Source organism: Suncus etruscus, chromosome 3 (assembly GCF_024139225.1).
Source record: "Suncus etruscus isolate mSunEtr1 chromosome 3, mSunEtr1.pri.cur, whole genome shotgun sequence".
In the NCBI taxonomy this organism is placed as follows: Eukaryota; Metazoa; Chordata; class Mammalia; order Eulipotyphla; family Soricidae; genus Suncus; species Suncus etruscus.
In genome coordinates this window covers 91,639,744-91,658,315 of record NC_064850.1, presented here as the reverse complement: position 1 = coordinate 91,658,315, position 18,572 = coordinate 91,639,744, and the positions used below count along the sequence as shown (strand labels likewise).

The 18,572-nt window shown below is 44.2% G+C and overlaps 1 protein-coding gene and 1 non-coding gene across 2 annotated transcripts in view; both read right to left on the bottom strand.

Annotated features, from left to right (window-relative positions):
- SLC39A14 (solute carrier family 39 member 14) overlaps window positions 1-2,908 on the bottom strand; it is a 43,053-nt gene extending 40,145 nt beyond the window's left edge. The window contains exon 1 of the mRNA XM_049769454.1: window positions 2,754-2,908. The gene's annotated coding sequence lies outside the window, so the exon portion shown is untranslated. The remainder of the gene's footprint in view (window positions 1-2,753) is intronic.
- A 5,115-nt stretch (window positions 2,909-8,023) lies between these two features.
- Window positions 8,024-8,187, bottom strand: LOC126004681 (U1 spliceosomal RNA). The gene has a single exon (XR_007493946.1). It is a non-coding gene; the product is annotated as a U1 spliceosomal RNA (small nuclear RNA).
- Between the last annotated feature and the right edge of the window lie 10,385 nt (window positions 8,188-18,572).

The following is an 18,572-nucleotide window of genomic DNA, read 5'->3' as shown; positions in this document are numbered from 1 at the left end:
AGCTAAATTATTTCCATGTGATATGAAAACATTTTTTCCAATTTCCAGAAAAATCTATTCACAATACAATTACTTAGACTCCAAGAGCCTATAAATAAGACATGGACTGAGGTTCACAGTGAAATGCAGTAGGCCAGTGCAGATAAGAAGGTGGACTCAGGGCCAGAGAGCTAGCATGGAGATAGGGCATTTACCTTGCGTGCAAAAGGACAGTGGTTCAAATCCCAGCATCCCATATGGTCCCCCAAGCCTGGAGTGATTTCTGAGCGTAGAGCCAGGAGGAACCCCTGAGCACTGCCGGTGTGACCCAAAAACAAAAACAAAAAATAAAGAAAGAAGGTGGACTCTGCAAAGAACCAGATGCAGACCTGAGGTAGAGTGCAAGTGAGCCATGGGGTACATTGCTTCCCTTCACCTAACCCCAGATTTGTCTTCCATCAGCCCAGAAAGAATATTTCCATTATTTGAAGAAATTGTAAAAAGCTCTCAAAAGTCAGAGTAGGAAAAGTTCTGCTTGCCCACTCAATTTGGTCGATGACAGGCCAAGACAGAAGGGCCAGGCTCATAAGGAAGATTTATGAATTCATCCCAAATCTGAGCTCAGATCTACAACCCAACCTGAATCAGCTTCTGGAATCTTTAAACAATCCCCTCCATCCACAGAAGTGCTGATGGAGGAGCATGAATGCTATTTAACTCCAATCTCAGGGGCCAAACAATTTAAGAGGCAGAAGGCATGCTGGGGTTTGACTACCAGCACCTCCTGCAACCCCAAACACGGCAAGGAGCAGCCCTCAAAGCAGTGTCAGGAGTGTGCCCTGAGCACAAGTTGCAGCTCCAAAACCAAACACCAAACCAATCTCAGTCACATGACACAGCAAGACTGATCATATAACTTCAGCTTCATCTAGCTCCAAAGCCCAAATTCTGTCCTTTTCCTCCAAGGCTCACAGAATTAACTGGACACTACATGATGCCCTCTGGGGCAGCACTACCTTATTCTTTACATTGGCTGTTCTTTCTCCCCAACAAGGACTGTCCTCCTGGGTGTCCTCAGGGACATAACAAACACATATATAACAAACACAGGGCAGGCATTGTGCTCTTTAACTGAAGCAAAAATAGTTTATTTAAAGAAACTTACATAAAGAAGTGTGAAGGGAGAGAAAGAATATACGTGTTCAAGGCACTGTATATTTATGCACTGAAAGAACCGATGGCTCTGTCACTTCTGGCTTTCCTCCAGGCCTCAGACAAGGTCAGTAATTCTGTTTGGCGCCCTCTAGTCATACTGCAAACCACAGCAGGAAGAGGACCACTTGTCTAGTTCCTGGACACTGTCACATTCATGAAAGCTCTCCTGAGTTTCCAATGTGGTTTTTACTTTCAGCTACTAAAAGCTTAGTTCTGGGGAATTGCGCTTACATCATCAACTTCCTCTCGATTTTCTGGGCTCACACATTAATCAAATGTTGTGGGTCAGAGCTTTAAGCTGCCCTTAGCTCGGATCCCTTCCGTTAGGCTGTAGGGCAAATTCTGAGCAGAGGAGGGACAGAGAGGCCAGTCCGCACTACTCTCTTTAACACCTCCATTTGCCAGCAGCCTGCAACAGTAGCCCAGGGCTCCGGAGGTCAGCCGAACTCAGACCTACCCCCAATCAAAGCCGGAGCTCCCGGGTTTGGATCACGCTCACACCTTCCCTAGCAGGCACCGCATCTTCAAAACTGAAGCCACGCCCACAGTCGAAAAGTGGTCACGGGGGGCCGGAGCGACAGCACAGCGCAGCGGGAGGGCCTTTGCCTCGTACCCGGGTTTGATTTCCGGCATCCCACATGGTCCCCCGAGCCAGGAGTAACCCCTGAGCGCCTCCGGGTGTGGCCCCAAAACCCAAATAAATGTGTTTCAAGAAAGAAAATAAAGGGGCCGGAGAGATAGCACAGCGGCGTTTGCCTTGCAAGCAGCCGATCCAGGACCTAAGGTGGTTGGTTCGAGTCCCGGCGTCCCATGTGGTCCCCTGTGCCTGCCAGGAGCTATTTCTGAGCAGATAGCCAGAAGTATCCCCTGAGCACTGCCGGGAGTGTCCCAAAAACCAAAACCAAGAAAATAAAGAAAAGTGATCGCAGGGGGAACCGAGGATGGCTCTTTACTCCCAGTTCCCTAACACGCCAAGGAAGGGCACACTGACCCTAAATTTCTGGTCGTGGGGACCCAAGAGAGCCCAACTCCTGCTTTCCAAACAAATCAGGTGCGAGGTTAGCTGAGCCACATCTCCACCATCCTCTAGCTCGTCCAAACCCTCGCCAGGGAGGTCTGGGGCTTGCTTCATCTTCTGGGAGGAGGACGTGGTCCGGCCGAGATGGGCCGAGGGGGAAGAACATTCCTGAAGAGCCAAGTCGGAGCCGCCAAGAGCTGCTGCCCCCGGGGTCCTCTTCCAAGGTGCAAGCAGCCGCCCCGCGCGCCGCGTTCTGCAGCCCCGGGGAGCGCAGCTGGACCTCTTCTTCCCCTCGCCACCCGGCAACCCATCGCGGCGCTGCAGCCAGGTGCCGCCTCCATCCGGGCTGCGGGCCCACGGCCGGTCCTCGGAGCCGGGCCCGGGGATGGCCCGGAGCTGGGATCACCCAGGCCGGCCGGGGCCCCGCCGCTCGGCGCACCGCAGCCCTCACCACCACCACCACCACCACCCCATCTCGGGTAACCCCGAGACCTGCAGGCGCGTCCCCATCCCGCGCGTGCGCCCTACGCCCCGGGCTCACCTGCGGCTCGGAGAATGCCAGTCGGGCCTGCGCAGCCTCACCAACCAGGCCCCGCCGGCTCCCGCAGCAGCAGCGGCGGCAGCAGCTCGTGCGTGCGGCCGCGCAGTTCGGTGCGTGCGTCCGCCCGTTCGCGCAGCTCTACCGGCAGCGCTCGGGCCCCCTCCAGCGTCCGTCCTCCCCGCGGCGCGCATGCCCCGCTATATACCGAGCCCGTCAGCAGCAGAGCCCGCCCCGGCCCGGCTTGGCACCGCCCCGGCCCGGGCCCGCCTCCCACCGCCCTGCCCGCGCGCCTGGGCCTGCCACGTGGGACTCCGCCCGCTGCTGGGCCGCCTGTGCCAGCCGCCCGTCTTGCCGGCTGCGCGCAAGCTAGGCTCCAGCCAGCGCAGGCAGGGCTTGCCTGGAAGAAGCTCCTGGCCTTCGTCTTCCCACCATTTCGAGAATTCCAGTTTTGTCCAGGCTCCTCCTTTTGGGACTCTCTCTCTCTCTTTCCCGCACCTTAGGTGTAAACCTGCTTACTACCCACTGGGTTAATGGAAAAAACCCTTCTCAGGCCCTCTCTATTCTGTTGGAATGCATCCCAGAAGGGGACTCATCTATACACGGTATTTTTTCCGTCTAATATGAAAATTTCCAGTTTAAGTTCTATCGAAATCGTACGTTGCTCATTTTCTGAAGTAGTAGACAACCCCCCCCCCTCCCATCCTAAAGCTAAGATGTCTCATTTCCCATCTCAAAACTGGCGGAAAGGTTGCTTTCCGTGAAAAACTCGAGTCTCTTCCGAAGAAGAATCGTCCTAATTGAGATGGATATCAGTACTTTAAAATGCAAATGTGCCAATAAGCTACCCATTAAACTTCTATTGTTCTATTCTGCTAGACTACTTGAGGGTTTCCTCTGTTGTTAACTACCTTCCACCCGTGTCTAATGCACCAGAGAAAAGGCGTGAAATTGTCAGCACCCACGTTGAAGCTCTAGCTCAAAAAACTGGTGCTGAAGTGGCAAGGTGTTTCTGAATTTGCACAGTGAAAGGGACCACACTCCCTGGTTCAAGTCCTGCTGAGAGGAGGAAACCTCAGGCTGGCCGTGCTAAGGATGAAAGGAAAGCAGACGATCAAAAATAGAGATGGGGGCGGAGTGATGGTATTACTGGTAGAGCTTTTGGCCTTGATCGCGAAATCATGGGTTCCGATGGGGTCAGAGCCTGCCAGTAAGTGATCCCTGTGTGAGGAGCTTGGAATAAACACTGAGCATCCCCGAGCATGACCCCAAAACAGCAACAATGAAAAAGAAGCTTAACAACTTGGTTCTACAGGAAAAAAAGAAAGCATAGTAGCAAAGCTACATCAAGCAGACTAAGTCTCATGAAATGAAGGGCTGGGTCCTGGGTTTTTCTCTAATTCAATTATCTTCACCCTGCAATTATGGGATGGGAAGGTATGGTGCTTGGATAAGAGTGGGGTAAGAGTCCTCTTATTTTCTAAGTGATTTCAAAGTAATGGTATGTCTTGAAGGTTCATCTGAGCCCCCTCATCTTTGTAATAATCCTTTAAGATATTAGGTCATCAACTAGAGCTCATAATCCCATCTCCACAGGTTGTCAGACATAGTGCTGTCTCTACTCCTCCTTTCTATTCTTGAAGTGCTGGCAAAGGAATGAGAAACTCACACAGAGATGAAGTAAAACAAGTTTGCTTCTAGCACATGGGGCTCTGAAAAGTATGAAGCCCATAAATACATACTTTAATGAAATGTTCTCTTGAAAATTGGGATCCAAAAGCAATCCCTTGGTTTTGCTAGGCAAAATCTCAATGCTAGCATCTGGAATAAGGTACTTGATTGCCCCAGAAGCAGAGCACAGAGGGAACAGGACAAGACACCCCACTATAGGACCTATCACAGCATTCTCACTTGTTTGCAACCAGACTCCAAAGATAGAGCTGCCAAAGTCCACCAACGTTGATAAGCTATCAGTAACCCATTAGGGGAATACAATTAATTATTAACACAGCTTAAAGGTTTTTAGTTCAAGCTATATACAGCCCAGACAAAATAATGTTGGTATATCCCAACCTTGTTGCTTCGTCTTTAATTTAGCTTCTATTCTATCCTAATATATTCCCCCTTTTCTCTCTTTTCTCCATTTACTTTACAGCCATTGCAATTTCTTTGGGGCTGAAGTTGAAGATGTGGTACAAAATATTTGAGCTCTGTTAATTCACATTCTCATTTAGTGTTTGGTGGGGACAGACTGCTATAGTGCTCTCACATATGCCTGCTGTGGGTTTCACACTCCTTGCCATAGTGCTTGTCTCACACACACACCTGAATATGTGCTAGTGATTACACTATGGTGCCACACTGAAGGTTCCTGACAATAAAGCTGCTGGGATTGCGATCTGTGCACGTGGGCAGCAGCAGGGATTGATTTTATGCATAACACAAACCACTGAGCCATCTCTAGGTTCCCAATGTTTTTTCTCTTGCCATTCTACTTATCAAAATTGTATTTTTTACATTTTGTTCTGGATTTGGGGCCATACTTGATGGTGATCAGAACTTACTCCTGGCTCTGTGGTATCTCTGGGTTCATTCTTGACAGGGCTAGAGCGACCATATGGATTGACTGCATGCAAAGCAAGCTCCCTACCTGTAGTACTATCTCTATAGCTGCCATCACCAAAATCTTTTTTTTTTTAAGCTTTTGCTCACATCCTGATGCTCAGGGGTTACTCCTAATTCTGCACTCAAAAATTACTCCTGGTAGGTTTGGGGATCATATAGGATGCCAGAGATTAAACCTAGATCAGCTATTTGCAAGGCAAATGCCCTAACTCCTGTGCTATTGCTCTGGCCCCAACAAATTCTAATTTTTTTAAAGACAAGCTACAGCAGAGGTAAAGAACAAGCATCACATGTGTAAGACCTGGTTTTGAAGCCTAGCAACTTAAAGTCATCTCCCTTCAATAAGCTTCTCAAGGGGCCGGAGAGATAGCATGGAGGTAAGGCGTTTGCCTTTCATGCAGAAGGACGGTGGTTCAAATCCTGGCATTCCATATGGTTCCTCGTGCCTGCCAGGGGCGATTTTCTGAGCATAGAACCAGAAGTAACCCCTGAGCACTGCCGGGTGTGATCCCCCCCCCCAAATAAGCTTCTCAAGACTTCTGGAGTATATTTAATTTACCCTCTAAAACTTGAATAATATATAATTTAGGGCCTGAGAGATAACACAGCGGTAGGGCATTTGCCTTGCATGCAGCTGATCCAGGTTCAAATCCTGGTATCTCATATGGTTCCCTGTGCCTGCCAGGAGCAATTTCTAAGCACAGAGCCAGGAGTAAACGCTGAGCACTGCCGAATGACCCAACAACCAAATATATGTTTTTTCTTTCTTTTTTCTGCCTTTTTTTTTTTTTTTTGGCATTAGGGACAGTTGTATTATACAACCCACTTTGAACATCTATGATAGCTACCTCCCGCCTCACTCCCTGATCTGTACTAATGGGATGAACTGCTTGCCAACAATCTACAAAGGGATCTGCAGATCTATGAGATGTTTGTGGATGGATGCTCATCTGGAAGCAAATCCAGGTCTTGGAGCCTTCTCTACATGGTATATTCCTAGTGGTGGTTGTTTTGGTGGGCATTCACACCTGCCCTTTCACTTTTTGGTTCTTCTTGGAGCCCTTCTCAAATCAGTACATTTCTCCAGGGACTTCACCTTGTAACTGTTGAGGGTGAGTTAAATGAAGTGGTTTTTCAACCTTGGCTCCACTGGTGTCTTCCCAATGTCTTTTAAGGCCAAGACTAACATGCAGTTTCCTGACCAACTTGTCCCTTCATGCACAAGAACAGTGGCAAGTAAGAAGCAGAAACAAGCTATACCCACACCCACCCATTTGTTTTGTGAAAAAGAATATTTAATATTTTAATGTACAATTTTGCTGATCCTCACTTCCATAAAACCTCTAAGACTCTCCATCACTATCTTAGTCTTTTTTTTTTTTTTTTTGGTTTTTGGGCCACACCCTGTGCCGCTCAGGGGTTACTCCTGGCTATGCGCTCAGAAGTCGCTCCTGGCTTCTTGGGGGACCATATGGGACGCCGGGGGATCGAACCGCGGTCCGTCCTAGGCTAGCGCAGGTAAGGCAGGCACCTTACCTCCAGCGCCACCGCCCGGCCCCCACTATCTTAGTCTTAAGATACTTCTAGTCCACCTCTTCATTCCCCCACCTACTACTTGTTAATCTTTTGTTGTTTTTTGTTTGTTTGTTTGTTTTGAGGCTATACCTGGCAATCCTCAAGGGTTACTCCTGGCTCTGTGCTCAGAAATCACTCCTGGCAGGCTCAATGGACATGGGATACCAGGGATCAAACCCTGGTCAGCTGCGTGCAAGGCAAATACCTTACCCACTGTGCTATTTCTCTGGTCCCATTGTTAATCTATTTTTTTAAATAAAATCTTTAAAAACCATGATTACAAGCATGTTTGTAGTTGGGTTTCAGTCATAAACAGAATACCCCCCTTCACCAGTGCAACATTCCCACCACCAATGCCCCGCTCCCCTACCCTTGCCTGTATATGAGACAGGCATTCTACTTCTCTCATTCTTTAACACTGTCATGCTAGTTGTTAGTGTACTTATTTCCCTAGTAGCATTCACCACTCTTTGTGGAGAGCTTAAAATTGTGAGCAGGTCCTTCCGGCCCTTCTAGCCCTTAACTCTATTGTCTCTGGGTCATATTACAATGTCTTTAATTTTTCTTAACACCCATAGATGAGTGAGACTATTCTGTGTCTCCCTCTGACTTATTTCACTCAACATAGTAGATTCCATGTACATCCACAGTTAATCTTTTTACCCAAAGCCTAGGGACAAACTTTTGTTTAAGGGCCACAGTCAGCAATGCTTAAGGTCTTTCTTCTTGGGTGCCACTTGCGGAGCTGCTCAGAACATATGGTACAGGATGGTAGAATAAAAATAAAATGATCCACATGTTGGGTGAAGGGTGAGGACGCCCAGCACGTTTCTAACCCCTTAGGCCGATGGGTCTGATGAAAAAGGATAACAGCGAAGAAATAATTCACAAGCAGTCAAAGTTTCATCTGAGTCAGCTTGCTTTTATTCCATAACCCTGTCTGCTATGTGCTTTTCCTCACATCAGCTTTCTCTGCTAAACTTTTTGGTGCTCCTCTCTGCCTTTTTTTGCTGCTTCTGCTGGCCTCCCCTGCCCCAGCTATACTTTTATTCTTGTTTTTTTTTTTTTTTCTTCAGGGGAGAGCGCGCAAGCAGTCCCCCACTACCACAAATTACGCAGTCGAATTTCCCACATTTGGGGAAATCGCAGGGGTCAGCAAACTCAGAGTGCAATGGGTGAGCCTCGCCCTGGGGAAACCACCTTCGTGATCATGGTATCGCCCCTGCCAGGTAAGTATATTCTTTTTTTTTTTGGTTTTTGGGCCACACTCGGCAGTGCTCAGGGGTTACTCCTGGCTGTCTGCTCAGAAATAGCTCCTGGCAGGCACGGGGGACCATATGGGACACCGGGATTCGAACCAACCACCTTTGGTCCTGGATCGGCTGCTTGCAAGGCAAACGCTACTGTGCTATCTCTCCAGGTCCTTTTTTTTTTTTTTTAAATATCTTTAAGCATCATGATTACAAACATGATTGTAGTTGGGATTCAGTCATAAAAAAGAACATTCCCCTTCACCAGTGCAACATTCCCACCACCAATGACCTCCATCTTCCTCCTCCTCAACCCCCTGCCTATATTTGAGACAGGTTACTTTCCACACTCATTTACACTGTCACGGTAGTTGTTAGTGTAGTTATTTCTCTAACGACACTCACCACTCTTTGTGGTGAGTTTCATATCGTGATCCATTCCCCCAGCCCTCATTTCTATTGTCTCCGGGCATTATTGCAAGAATGTCTTTTATTTTTCTTAAATCCCATAGATGAGACTATTCTCTCTCTCCATCTGACTTATTTCACTTAGCATGATAGTTTCCATGTTCATTCATATATAGGAAAATTTCATGACTTCATCTCTCCTGACAGCTGCATAATATTCCATTGTGTATATGTACCACAGTTTCTTGAGCCATTCATCTGTTGAAGAAGAGCATCTTGTTTCCAGATTGTTTTTGTTTTTGGTTTCTGGGTCACACCTGGTGGAGTTCAAGGGTAACTAATGGCTCTGTGCTCATAAATCACTCCTGGCAGGCACAGGGGACCATATGGGATGCCAGGATTCAAACCACCAGCTGTCCTAAATCAGCTGTGTGCAAGGCAAACACCCTTCTGCTGTGCTCTCTAGCCCCGTTTCCAGATTCTGGCTATTGTAAACAGCACTACAATGAATACAGGTATGAGGAAGGAATTTTTATATTGTGTTTTTGTGTTCCCAGAGTAAATCCCTAGAAATGGTATAGTTAGATCATATGGGAGCTTAATTTTCAGTTTTTTGAGGAATCTCCATATTGTTTTCCATAAAGGCTTGACTAGACAGCATTCCCACCAGCAGTGAATAAGAGTTCCTTTCTCTCCACATCTCTGTCAGCAAAGATTGTTCTTGTTCTTTGTGATGTGTGCCAGTTTCTGTGATGTGAGATGGTAACTCACTGTGGTTTTGATTTGCATTTCCCTGATGATTAGTGATGTGGAGCATTTTCAATGTGCCTTTTGGCCATTTGTATTTCTTCTTTGAGAAACTGTTCATTTCTTCTCCCTATTTTTTGATGGGGTTAGATTTTTTTTTCTTGCCAGTACATTGTATATCTTCGATATTAGTCCCTTATCTGATCGGAATTGGGTGAATAGTTTCTCCCATTTTGTGGGTGGCTTTTGTATCCTAGGAACTATTTCCTTTGAGGTGCAGAAGCTTCTCAGCTTAATATAGTCCTATCTGTTTATCTCTGTTTCCACTTGGAGAGTGTTGTTTCCTCCTTGAAGATGCCTTTATTCTCAATGTCATGAAGTGTTTTACGTACATCTCAAATTACTGTACAGATTCAATGTAGAATACCTTATAATTTCGGGTCTGATATCAAGGTCTCTAATCCATTTGCACTTGACCTTTGTGCATGGTGTCAGATGGAAGTCTGAGTTTGCTTTTTTGCAAATGGCTGACCAGTTGTCCCAACACCACTTGTTGAAAAGGCTTTCCTTGCTCCGTTTTATATTTATTGACCCTTTATCAATATTAATTGATGTATGTCTGGGGATCATTCTCTGAATACTCAAGTCTATTGCACTGATCTGAGGGCCTGTATTTATTCCTATACCATGCTGTTTTAATAACTATAGCTTTGTAATACAATTTAAAGTTGGGGAAAATGATGCCTCCCATATTCCTTTTCACAAGGTATTCACAGGTGTTTCTTGTTCCAAATGAATTTAAAGAGTGTTTGATCCACTTCTTTAGAGAATGCCATGGGTATCCTTAAAGGGACTGCATGAAATTTGTACAATGCTTTGGGGAATATCACCATTTTTTGTTTGTTTGTTTTTGGGCCACACCTGGTGGTGCTCAGGGGTTACTCCTGGCTGTCTGCTCAGAAATAGCTCCTGGCAGGCACAGGGGACCATATGGGACACCGGGATTTGAACCAACCACCTTTGGTCCTGGATTGGCTGCTTGCAAGGCAAACACTGCTGTGCTATCTCTCCGCGCCCGGAATACCACCATTTTTAAAATTATTTTTGGGTGGGAGCCACACTCGGTGACACTCGGGTTATTCCTGGCTATGCACTCAGAAATTGCTCCTGGCTTGGGGGACCATATGGGACACTGGGGATTAAACCGCAGTCTGTTCTAGGCTAGCATGAGCAAGGCAGACACCTTACCACTTGCACCACTGCTCTGACCCCAAGTATTGCCCATTTTAATGTTAATCCTCACAATCCATGAGCAGAGTATGTGTCTCCATTTCCTTGTGTCCTCTTATTTCCTAAAGCAGAAGATCCCATTCATATTAGCATCACACAAACTCAAATATCTTGCAGTCAACTTAACTAAAGAGGTGAAAGACCTATACAGAAAAATCTACAAAATCATACTTCAAGAAACATTTTTTATTCTTTATTTAAAAAGCTCTTGGGGCCGGCGAGGTGGCGCTAGAGGTAAGGTGTTTGCCTGGCAAGCGCTAGCCAAGGATCAGGACCGCGGTTCGATCCCCCGGTGTCCCATATGGTCCCCCCAAGCCAGGGGCAATTTCTGAACGCTTAGCCAGGAGTAACCCCTGAGCATCAAACGGGTGTGGCCGAAAAACCAAAAAATAAAATAAAATAAAATAAAATAAAACAGCTCACCATATCTCAGGGGTGGGTGGGTCTAATCATCCAGGTGGGATTAAAATCTCAAAAGATAGCTTAGGTAAAAGGGCATTGGGGGAAGGGTTACACTGGATAGCAAACCCTATTTACCTATAAGCAAAACATGTATTCCAGGACTGGAGCAGTAGCACAGCGAGTAGGGCATTTTCCTTACAAGAAGCTGACTTGGATTTAATCCCTGGAATTCCATATGGCACCCAAGCCCACCAGGACTGCAGAGCAAGGAGTAACCCCTGAGCATTACCGGGTATGACCTCAAAACAAAGCAAAAACAAAAGAGCATTACAGGGTTAGAGTACAGAGATAAAGGTGTTTGCCTGGCATGCAGCTGACCCTGATTTGATCTCAAGCACCATATATGATCCCCAGAGTACTGTCAGGAGTGACCCAAAGAAGAGCCAAGATTAAGTCCTGAGCATAGCCAGGTGTGGACCAAGTCAGGACACTCCCACCAAAAAATACATATATATATATATATGAAAAGTATTTTATAACTTTTATTAGTATATGCAGTCTACCTTGTAATCTATTTAAAAATTTTTAATTGGTAACAAAACTAGTAAATAGATCATGATGCATTATTTGGGTTATAATCCACCAATTAACATTTTATATATGTTTGCATTTCTCCCTTTATAATTATCTTATTTCTAACCTATTAAACCTTAATTTCTTTTGATTACAAAATAATTCTACATATGCCTTCATCTTGTACATACAAAATTTTAAGTAAATATTTGTTTAATAAAGAGACTAGCACACTAAAAGTTTGGTATTAGGCAATATTTAAGGGAACTAAACCCAAAAATTTTGACATTTTAATGATAGCTATTTCCATTCTGAGAAGAAACTACAGCTACCTGCCAAAAGATATGTAGAAAGATTTCCCGTAGCTGAGTTAAACAGCCTTACAAAAGCAGAGAAATGAGACTTTAGGGAAGGGGGGAAAGGGGGGAAGCGAGAGAGAGAGAGAGAGAGAGAGAGAGAGAGAGAGAGAGAGAGAGAGAGAGAGAGAAGGTGGGATTTCGTACTCAAAACATCAAAGCCCCCTCTGGTGAGAGAGAGAGAGAGAGAGAGAGAGAGAGAGAGAGAGAGAGAGAGAGAGAGAGGAGAGAGAGAGAGAGAGAGAGAGGAGAGAGAGAGAGAGAGAGAGAGAGAGAGAGAGAGAAAAGGTGGGATTTCGTACTCAAAACATCAAAGCCCCCTCTGGTGACTGACTGGGCAGCTTGGTTAAACAGACTAGGAATACAAAATTCTTTCTCCCCTGCCCTTCCCACCCAAGCTCTCACCAAGCTAGATTTCCATGAGATTTTTCAGGGGAGTTTCTTGTTTTGTCTAGCTTAATGAGCTTAAGAGAAAAAGAGGAAAATGCGAAGATTCTAGTCTGCCTGATATTCTATCCACTGACTCTGAACACCTTTAGAAGATTCAATAATCTGTTAAAATAGCTTTAGGAAACAAAAGACACTTATGGAGGGGGCAGAGTTGGTCCAATAGCAAATTATAGAATTGTCCATTTTATGTAAAGACCTAATTTGTTGTCATAACATTGTTCATAGTAGTCCTTTTATAAACATTTTTATTTCTGGTAGACCTCCCCCAAGAACAGATAGGGGAGGACCTATATAAATGCTTTAACTTCTGGGGCCTTAGATATAGCTCAAAGGATTAACATGTATGCCCACAAGCCAGAGACTTAAGATTTGATGACTGCACAGTACCCCAGCACAGCTACAAGTTAGCCCTGAGCAGAGCTGGGGAACTGCACAGAATCAGATTTGCTCCCAAGAATGACTGGGTACAGGTCCCAAAAACAAAGTTTTTCTTTTCTTTTTGTTTTTGAGCTACACTGGTGATTTCATGGATTACTCCTAGCTTTGCTCTCAGGAATACTCCTGGAGGTGCTTAGGGACTGTATGAAACACCAGGGGTCAAACCTGGGTCTGCTGCATGCAAAGCAAGCACTTATCTATTATACTATCTCTATGCCCCAGTTTTTTTCTAGTTTTTTTCTTATTAATTTATTTATTTAAGCACCATGATTACAAATGTTTGTAGATCGGTTTCAGTCATAAAAAAGTACACCCCACTTCACCAGTGCAACCTGCCCACCACCAATACTCCCCAGCTCCCCCCACTCACCCCTGTGAATGACAGTTCATGATATGAGTTCATCAGCTAAGCTCCACAGATTTTCAAATATTTACATCATATGACTGCTTATATGATTGCATGACATATTGATTTCCAAGTAGCAATACACCAAATTCGATGTAAAATTATCACAGAAGATACAAAACTTCAACAGAATCAACAACAGAACACTCAATTGACAATATATAGCTTATTAGATCTTCAGACAATGACATAAGACCCCACTGTGACTTATGGCAATAGTTACAAATATTCGTTTCTTTTTTTTTTTTTTTTGGTTTTTGGGTCACACCCGGCGGTGCTCAGGGGTTACTCCTGGCTGTCTGTCAGAAATAGCTCCTGGCAGGCATGGGGGACCATATGGGACACCGGGATTCGAATCAACCACCTTTGGTCCTGGATCGGCTGTTTGCAAGGCAAACGCCGCTATGTTATCTCTCCGGGCCCTCGTTTCTTTTTTTAATTTTGAGTCACATGCAGCAGCACTCAGGGGTTACTCCTGGCAGGCATGGGGGGGGGCATATGAGATGCTGGGGATTGAACCCCTGAAGACCATTTGCAAGTCTAACACTCTACCCTGCTATCATTCAGATCCTCCACATTTTTGGGGGGGTTTTAGTTTTGGGGCCACACCCAGTGGCGCTCAGGGATTATTCTTGGATCTGTGCTCAGAAATTGCTCCTGGCACGGGACCAAAGAGATAGCACAGCGTTAGGGTGTTTGCCCTATATGCAGCTAATTCAGGACAGACAGTGGTTCGAATCCCGGCATCCCATATGGTACCGTGCTCCCAGGAGCAATTTCTCAGTGCAGAGCCAGGATTAACCCGAGAGGTGCAGGGTGTGACCCAAAAACAAACAAAACAAAAAATTCTTAGTTTCCAATAATATACAATTACCAAAAGGAAAGCAGAAGAAATTTTGAATATAGAAGGGGTTTCTCTTTATTTTGATTTTACAGTTGCTTTATTAGATGTGAGCATGCATATCACATATTTTATACGTGCAGATATACACAAGAATTCATACAAGTTGTGAGAATATTAGAGCATGAAAACGAGATCATCTGGGATCAAATTTAGGCATTGACACCGGTAAGTCATCTGCTCTACAAATTGAATCACATCCCTAGCCTCTTTTCTTTCTCCTCCCTCCTCCTTCCTCTTCTCCTCTTCCTCTTCTCTCCTCCTCCTCCTCTCCTCCCTCCTCCTTCCTCTTCTCCTCTTCCTCTTCTCTCTCTCTTTTTTTTTTTTTTGGTTTTTGGGCCACACCCGGCATTGCTCAGGGGGTTACTCCTGGCTGTCTGCTCAGAAATAGCTCCTGGCAGGCACGGGGGACCATATGGGGCACCGGGATTCGAACCAACCACCTTTGGTCCTGGATCGGCTGCTTGCAAGGCCAAAACCACTGTGCTATCTCTCCGGGCCCCTCTTCCTCTTCTCAACTCTTCCTCCAACTCCTCTTATTATTCTCTTCCTGGGTCTCTGGGACTCCAGTGATTCCTATGTGTTTCTGTTGAGTTTATCGAAGACTTCTATTTTCATCTGTTCACATTGAGTAGTTTACCCATTGTCTGATCATTTGCTTTTTATTTTCCCATCTCTTCTGCTATATGGAGTTGTTCTGCATCTCATTCTCCAGCTCACGAACCCCGTCCTCAGCTGCTGTTACTCTGTTGGAGAGTTTTCTGAGTTCTATCTTTGTGATCTTGATCTACGCTTTCTATGAGTTCTCTGAGCATCCTCATATTTCTACTCTAAATACCTTATCTGAGAGAATAACTAGCTGGTTGGTACTTTTTGGGTCATTAGAGCTGCTATCTTCATTCTCTGTATGCAGAGTTGTCCTGCATTGTTTCCCCATTGTCATGCATGTAGCGTGGTTTTTACTATGTGCTATGGTGGTATTCATGGACTAGGAGATGTGTGGTACTCCTCTTGCTCCACTTTATTGGGTCTTCTTGGCTGCCTCATGCAGAAAAGAAGGCAGGGAGCAAGACACCAGTCTTTAATGATGGCTATCTTCTGCCCAAACACACGGCCGAGATCTGCACCCACCTTTATTGGGTGGGAGTTTACTGGGTTTGGGCCCTGAAGAGTTTATGTTCGCTGGCGTCTTCTTGGCTGCCTTACGCAGAAAAACAGGCAGGGAGCAAGGCGCAAGTCCTTTATAAAGTCTCTCTTGTTCCCAAAGAAGGGGTTTCTCTCTGATCATGAGAATGACTCTACTACTTTGGGGGTGAATGGGTTAAAACTTATAGACATGTATAGTGTGAAGCTATACTCATAAAATTTACTTATTACAAATAAAAGTAAATCATAGAACCAAGGGAAAGGTTTGTTGTGTGTTTTGCTTGTCAATCATGCTTACTTAAAGTTTATTACTTATATTTGCTGAAATGTTGGAATTACTACAATTAAGAAAGAATATCCCGGGCCCGGAGAGATAGCACAGTGGCGTTTGCCTTGCAAGCAGCCGATCCAGGACCAAAGGTGGTTGGTTCGAATCCCGGTGTCCCATATGGTCCCCCGTGCCTGCCAGGAGCTATTTCTGAGCAGACAGCCAAGAGTAACCCCTGAGCAACGCCGGGTGTGGCCCAAAAAAAAACCAAAAACAAAACAAAACAAAAACAAAAAAAAAAACAAACAAAAAAAACAAAACAAAAAAAAACAAAAAAAAAGAAAGAATATCCACAATTTTTAGTTTTTACTCATATATATTTTTCTTTTTTTTTTTTGATTTTTTTTCTTTTTTTTTTCTTTTTTTCTGTTTTTATTCATTTTAATTATGACAACAAAGATGCAAAGAAAGAGGACAGGGTAAAGTTATAGTGGAAGCCCAATCACCCATAAGCAGAATTCTCGGTAGTCCCATCGATGATATCCCAGCCTTGATCTTTCAACCAAAGAAAATTAAGAAAAACAAAACTGAACCCATGTACAATACAATTAATTTGTCCCTCAAATCCCCAGTTGTATTACATACTATTTCTTAGCAGCACACAATATAATCCAAAGAGATTAGACTTATGTAACTCCTTAAACATTGATGGCAAAGTACATTTATCTAGTTCCATGCACATGCTTACTAGTTTAAGTTAACCTCAAAAGTTTTAGTGGGTTGTTTTTCTTAAGGATTGGAGTCAAGGGAAAATAGTAAAAAACGGTGTTAGAGTGGCATTTGTTTGCATAGGCCCACCAAAATATAAGGGACATGGAAAGAAAAATTATGGTCTAAATACAAGGAGACCCTACCCCTGAAGTTTCCTGGCACAGGACTGATCATATGTATTTTTCTAAACTTGTAATGAAGCAATATAATCTTGGTCTATTTTACCTGACAATATCAAAAACATTTTTATGTTTCAATATGTTGATAATTACAACTTAGCAACTACAAAATAATCTTAGCAATTTTCTTTGATATTTATTCAACTATTTTTTCCTGTGCAGTTATGTCATCTCCATCACTACCCTAAATAAAACCAAAGTGAATGTTCTGGTTTGGTTTTCTGGGCTGCACTATGACACCTCCCCCCCCCCCCAGGAAATCACTGCTGGCAGGCATGGAGGGCCATATGAGTTACTGGGGACTAGAGGTCAGCCACATGCAATGGAAACTCCCTACCTGCTGTGTTATCATTCTGGTCCCAAATGTTCCAATTCTTTACCCTCACCTTAGAGTCCAGATTGTGATGCTATTAAAATCAACTTGGAGTATGAAGGTAACACTTGGGTTTGAACTCTCAGCCTTATGTTTACACAGCAATTGCTTTAAGTCACTAAGTCATCTTCCAGGCATCCAAAAAAATAAGTTTATGGTAGGAAGCAAAAAAATAATTCTTAAGTTTCAGGGCCAGAAAGATAGCGCAGCGGTAGGGCATTTGCCTTGCATGCAGCCCTAGAATTTTATTCTATAAATTAAGTAGCTGAGTAAGTGCTGCTTGCTATTCCTGAAGTGGGTCTCTAACATGTCTCGATGCCATACTCTCCAGCTGGAAGAGAAAGACCTGTCTAACTTGAGAAGCTAGCAGCAAAGTCAAGGATCCTGATTCTATCCAAATGTCAGAAGTCAGCTGCTGTAAAGGCCCAAGAGGAAGTAGAGTAGGTAAGAGGAAACCCCACACTACAAAAGGAACCATGGGAAAGAAGCATAAAACTCCACCAGAGGTAGTGAGCATCCAGCTAGAAATATCTGCAGATGATATGATACTATATTAGAAAACCCTAAATACTGCACCAAAATAAAAAGCTCCTAGAAACAACAAATTCATATAGTAAAGTGGCAGGCTACAAAATTAATATACAAAAATCTATGGCTTTCCTATATGCAAATAATGAAAGAAAAGAGGGGTACTTTAAAAACCAATCCCATTCACAACTGTGCCTTAGAAACAAACTACCAGGAATCAACTAAACTGAAGTGAAAAACCTATAAAAAGAAAACAAAAAATACTACTTTAAGAAATGACAAAGTGGTTGGGGCTGGAGTGATAGCACAGTGGTAGGATGTTTGCCTTATACACAGGGACAGACCCAGGTTAGATCCCCAGCATCCCATATGGTCCCTGAGCCTGCCAGGATCTACTTTTAAGTGCAAAGCCAGGAGTAACCCCTGAGGTTGCCCCCCCCCCCAAAAAAAAACCCCCAAGAAAATGGATTGGGAGGATTAATACCATTAAAATGGGGATACTTCTCAAAGTACTATACAGATTCAATGTAGGATACCTTATTCAATAATTGAATGCCCTTATTCAATAAGAATACCCAGGTTTTTCTTTTTCTTTTCTTTTTTTCTTTCTTTCTTTTTTTTTTTTTTGTTCTTGTTGTTGTCACACAGAGCAGTGCTCTGGGGTTACTCTTAGCTTTGCATTCAGGAATCACTCCTAACAGGTCAGGGGAGCAATATGGGATGCCTGCGATTGAACACAGGTAGGCTATATCTAGAGCAATACTGTGTTATCACTCCAACCCCTACTCATGACATTTTTCAAATAAATAGATCAACCATTCCTGAAATTCATATGTAACAATAACTCTCCACTCCTAAACCTGAAAAAAGCTAAAGAACTCCCTGGGAAAAAAGATTGAAGGCACCCCCAACTTCAAACTGTATTACAAAGTGGCTGTAACTAAAACAATACGGTACTGGAATAAAGACAGATCCACAGATCTATGGAACAGAGTCAAATATCCTGAGATAGAGCCTCAGGTATATGATCAGTTAATCTTTGATAAAGGGGCAAAAATTGTGCAGTGGAACAAGGAAAGCCTCTTTAACAAGTAGTGCTGGAATAACTGGTCAGCTAAATGCAAAATAATAAATTT